Here is a 6,046-nt window from a genome sequence, read left to right on the forward strand (position 1 = left end):
AGAAGGCGATGGAGATGACAGGCATTTGTGCAACCTCAGCCCGCAGGGAACAAGGTGGTCACGATTCCCAAGGCTGTCCCTGCTGCCTCCCTTGGCTCAGCTGGTTGGGTGGCCATATCCGGGATTTAGCCTTGATTCAAGGAGATGGCAAGGGAGGAAGACCCGCTCCAGTTCCCCTTTTTGTAGAGTCATCATCAAGAATGATGGGGTCTCAAATTTCAGCAGTCCTCTGTGCAACACCAAAAATTCAGCACCCCACCCCACCTCTCACCTTCCATTCTACATCATAGTTATGGCGCCCTCTTCTCTGCACCCAGTGTGACCAAACCAGTTGCATTCCCCTAAATCCGCCTCTGCTCCACCATCTCTTTGGATTCCCACCAAGAGCCAGCCAAGCCTTATCTGGGATTTAGCCTTGATTCAAGTAAATGACAAGGGAGGAAAATCTGCTCCAGTTCTCCTTTTTGTCACGTCATCATCAAGAATGATGGGGGCATCTGTGCTGTCCCCAATGCACAATGGGTCCAGGATCACATCCACCTTCTCCCCGTACCCAGTGGCGAACCTTGGGGTCTCAAATTTCAGCAGACCTTGTGCAACACCAAATTTTCAGTTCCCCACCTCTCACCTTCCATTCTACATCATAGTTACGGCGCCCTCTGCTCTGCACCCAGTGTGACCAAACCAGTTGCATTCCCCTAAATCCGCCTCTGCTCCACCATCTCTTTGGATTCCCACCAAGAGCCAGCCACGCCTCTGCCTCTCTCTCAGCCTCAATTCCAGACAAGCCCACTCTAAACAATACTTTGGAGCTCCTTGACAGTATCAAGGAGAATGTGGGCAGGGGGGTAAACTAGACAGTATCTATTAAGTCATTCATAAAGCCTTTCATAGCCCCTCCACAAGTAAGTAAGCCCAGAGAATCATGGGATAAGAAGGCAGGTCCTCTTGCGGATCGGTAACAGGTGAAGAATCAGGAAGGAGAAAGTGGGAAGGAATGAAGAGTCCTCCCAGTGAAGGGATGGAGAAAGTGGGCTACCCAGAGGACCAGGATTGGGCCCTGTGCTTAACTCAAATGAACATGGATCCCTGTTGATAAGGAAAACATCTTGGGGTGTGGATTTACTCTGCTGCCCAGCTCATTGGGGTGCCACTCCCTGCAGGTCTCTCCAGTCAGCAAAAGAAGGAGTCTCCAGCAAAGTTAAAGAAGCAAAGCAGCGGTCAGTGGACCTGATCTTTATTTGTTGCAACAAGGTTCAAGCACATAAAGAGTAGGAACCCCCGAGCATGAGGTCGCGTGAACTTTTAAGACATCTCCCCATTTCCCATAATACATTTTTCAACAGCTTCATCGATGCATCACAGATATGACACAAAGTAGGAGAGTTTCGGATGTAGAAACATGAGCCCATCACTCACCTTGGTCAATAACCAGGTTTTTAATATTAATTATGCACTTCTCCAAAGAACAATAAAAGTATTTGCACATCCCCCAAGCTACAAGGCTTTCCTGAGCTTCTCCTTTGAAAGTATCAGGATTCAACCACCATCCCAATGGATTTCTGTCTGGGTTATGTGCTGCCTTTGATCGCCTCCTGCCTCCTATTGTGAGGCTAAGTTCTCATCTTATGGAGGGGCAAGGAGTACGTGGCCTTATGCTCAAGGGATTATGGAGGCAGGGTGGGCTCTAGATTCCCATCGTCCAGAGGAGTCATTACCATTGGAACCAAGGAAATCGGTCAAACCCTTGACGTTTGGTGATTATTTGTGAAGTGTCTACAGTTTTCTCTATGGGATAGTCAGAGGAAACAGTGCAATACATGGTATCTGCTTATTGCTCCAAGTTTATAGACGGCTTTTCTGAGCCTCTTTTTTGTTGCGTATGTATGGTGCTTGTGTAAATGGTCCCGGTCCTGGCCTTAGTTCGAGGCTGTGGTGGGGACTTGGGATTTTTTGGGGGGGGGTCATTTAACTGCCCCCATCCCTGGTTTTAACACTGTGCACAGCTTCTATGCACTAAGCTAGTCAAGCAGCAAAATTCCTTAACAGACTTCCTCACACAACTTGCCCAGGGTGGGCAAAATGGAGATCCAGGTGGGCCTTGGGTGGATCCAGAAGACAAGAGCTTGCCTGGAGTCCCTATGGGGGTGGGTAGGTAGGTGGGAGTCTCCGCAAGGGACACAGAGGGCTCTTGGGTGCTATCAGAACCCATCCAAGAAAAGGAGTCCTTAAGTCATGGCACCCTCCACTGCACCCACAGCCCAGCTGCTACCCATCCTTCACCCTAAAATGGCCTGATCCTTCCCTGGACCTCATTCCAGCTGCTTTACATTTGTGCTCACAAGGCCTCAACCCTCCCCTGAGACCGTGGAAGCACCCAGGCTGTTTACACAGAAATGGACGTGTCGCACGAAAGGCTCTTATCAACCCCCTTATCAATCAAATATGCCACAGGTGATGGGCCTCCTGAGACGTCCACATCCTGCCTCCGTATCTTGGGCATCAACCCCTCACTATCTCCCTTGATTGGGGTGGAGTGGAAACTTTTCAGAAGTCAATCTAGAAACATCATCTATAAAGAAGAGACTAGGGCGTACTGAGTGCCAAAGCAGTCAAGGAAAGAGACTGGAAGGGCCCAATCCTCTCTTCATCTCTGCCTGTCATGAATCTCTCTCCCGCTGCCCTCGTCTTCCTCCTCTTCATGGCCACTTTTGCCCTGGTCACTGCTTGCCCACGTGAGTTTATTATCCTTCTTTTCTCCGATCTATCTTTTTATTTGGGATATATAGAGGCTTTCAATTGATTTTTAAGACAGCAATAGGACCGGCTGACCCATGAAGCAGGGTGAAGCAACCACCTTGGGTTGCAGGATCGACTGGGGCAGCAGATCTGCCCTCCAAGGAATGCATTGTCCTCTAGCTCTGCTGCTGCCACCACCGAAGTGGCAGCAAAAGCTGCGGCTTGCTCTTTAGAGGCCAGATTTGCCACGTCGTTGCCACGTCTCTCTGCCCTGTGCCACTGCTGCTGCAGCCTCTTGGAGGGGACCAGAGGCAAGATCACAGAGATTCCCAGGTGTAGAGCGGCAGCTGCAGTCGTGGCCCATGAAGAGGCACTTGGCTTACCCATGAAACGGTGCCACAGATGAGCCTCACGTGGAAACCAGACCTTTGTCTTGCTCAGTGAAAAATCCACCCCAAAGGATGCCTCCCCCAAACCATAGGCTAGCAACACAGGTTTCATGGGTCAAGATTCCCATATCCATGGCTGTGGGAGGCGGACAGTTCACAGGGATGCAAACCCATAATGGCCCTCCATTCCTTTCTCCCTTTCAGGTGTAGAATCCAAGAAGACACAAGGTGAGAAAACATATCCTCGTAAGTCTTCCTTGTCTCCCTCTCCTCTACCTTACTCAAAGAGGTCAATAATCTGTACTCATTCTATGTGCATTTTTATAATTTTGCTTTTCAGCCATTATTTTTCACCTGTTACTATAATTGTTCTCTCTGTTTTATGCACAAAATGGAAAAAAACATTCTCCTGGTATGTCTTCCTTGTCTCCCTTTCCTCAACCATTTCTTATCTATCAGTTGGAAATATTGGTTTTCATTTAGAGGGGAAAGGTGTTGCAGATAATGAAAAGCTGGTTTTCCTTGGGGGGGCATGGTGGGGGGTTTCCTTGTATTTTTAAAGCATTGTGTGTTTGTTTAATTTTTGGGCAAGGGGTGTGGAGGCGCAATCAGGACTTGACTACATCCTAGTCATGCAAAATTCAGAGGTTTCTAAACACCCTTGCATGTACATACACATAGGCACACACAGGCTCTCTCTACCCAGAAATGAAGGTGCACATTCCAGGCAGCTTAAGCCACTTGAGCAGCGGGGAGGGGGCACAGAGTGGCCTTGGGGGCAGGAGGATCTTGGCAGCCCTGAGGGGAATCTTGAGGGCTAGATCAAAAGCCCTGGGGACCACATTGAGAGTTCCTCCATTCTTGCTTTTAAATGCAAGGGCCTCCACACAGAGACAGGGATGTGTATGTTTGGATGTTTGATGTGAAAATTTTAAAACCACCATTGCTAATAAATTGAGTCAATTAACAACAGTACTTACTTATACCACTTCTTACAGTTTGGCTGGATCCCTCGTCTCCCTCCAAAAAGACAAAAGATGAGGGAAAAGGTCCTCGTAAGTCTTCTTTGTCTCTCTCTCCTCTACCTTACTCAAAGAGGTCAATAATCTGATAATAGTGAAATGCTTTACTTGGGATTCTTTATTTTAACCCACTTGCAACTGTACTCATGCTATGTGCCTTTTCATCGTTTTGCTTTTCAGCCATTGTTTTTCACCTGTTGCTATAATTGTTCTCTCTGTTTTATAAGCAAAATGGAAAAAAGCTTTACCAAAATTGTAACAAGCCTTACCTAAAGGGGGAGCTGGTGCCAGACTCACATGGATGCTTCCTTCCCTACTCTCTGTCCTGAAGACGCTGTTCACACAAGCCTTTCAGCAAAGGTGGCCACAGTTCTCAAGGTCTTGTGTGAAAACCAGTCCTTTGTGTTGTTAACCAAATTGAGTCCGTCTGCCCAGACTGGTTAGTGGATCTCCGCAAACAGGAGAAGAAGGGGACTGGAGGCAAACCTATTGGCATTTCCTCTTCTTATTTTTTGTAATAAGATTTTTGTAATGCTGCCCCAGGAGCTGGACCAAGCAGGAGAGGGCTATCAATGGCCACAAGCCCAGCCAATTGGTGCAAAGGGAGGATAGAACTTTTTTTATGTATGCCACAACAGCAGCAAGAATACTCATCGCAAGGTATTGGAAGACACAAGAATTACCCACCCGAGAAGAATGGCAGACGAAAGTGATGGACTATATGGAATTGGCTGAGATGACTGGCAGAATCCGGGACCAAGGGGAAGAGTCGGTGGAAGAAGATTGGAAAAAATTTAAAGTATATCTTCAAAAATATTGTAAAATTAAGGAATGTTAGAAAGATGTTGGAAAAAGAAAGTTAGGTGGTTTTGGTAGAAATGATATAAAGGATTAAGTAAAAATGATTTGATGAAATTGACGAAAGAGAAGACGTTAAAACATAATATATTAAATTAAATTACTTAAAGGAAAATTAGGTTGGAAGAACTTGCTGAAACAACGATTTGAACTAGAATTCAAAACTGGGAGGTGTGAGGAGGTCAAGGAAAGAAGTAAAGGAAGAAAGTCATATAAAGGTTTAAAATTGTTTTTTTTTTTAAGAGAATGTATGTTTATCTTTTATTTTTTCTTTGTTGTTGCTGTTGTACTCTTTTTTGTATTTGGTATTGTTTTTCCTTCTTTTTGTAACTTTTAAACTTTGAATAAATATTATTTAAAAAAAAAATCAATGGCCACAAGCCATGGTGGCAACACTCTGCCTCCGTGCTTGGAGACAGAAGCACTTCTGAAGACAAGTTGGAACCCACAAGAAGGGAGTGTGCTCAGGTCCTGTTTGTGGGCTTCCCATTGGGAGCATCTGCTTGGCCATTGTGAGAAGAGGATGCTGGACTAGATGGGCGACTAGCCTGAAGCAGCAAGGCACTTCTGATGTTCTTATGGAACTCCTTCCCACTGGAGGCAATGATGGCCACCAAAACGGAGGACATTAAAAGAGCATTAGATAGGATAGTATGGCTCCTCTTATATTCTTTAGGGGGAGCACAGTGAAGGAGGGATGGTCCCCTCCTAAAGGGTTTGCTTGGGAGGAGAGCAGGGCCGCACTGCAACTCTCCCCAAGGCACCTCTGTTGGCCAGAGAGAGAGTCCCAGGTTCACTCCCCAGCATCTCCAGGTAGGGCTGGGAATGCCCCACATCTGACACCACACTGAGCCACTGCCAGTCATAGCAAACCATAGTAAACTAGATGGGCTGACTTGCTGAAAGGTAGCTTCTTATGTGCCTATGAAATTAGCCCTCTAAGATTTCAGCACTCATCACTGTGGATAGTTTTAGGGAAAGGGCAGTAACTCAATGACAGAGCATCCGCTTTGAATGCAGGTCTTGTGTTCAATCGCC

The sequence above is a fragment of the Podarcis gaigeae genome, assembly GCF_964106915.1.
Source record: "Podarcis gaigeae genome assembly, chromosome: 15".
Taxonomy (NCBI): domain Eukaryota; kingdom Metazoa; phylum Chordata; class Lepidosauria; order Squamata; family Lacertidae; genus Podarcis; species Podarcis gaigeae.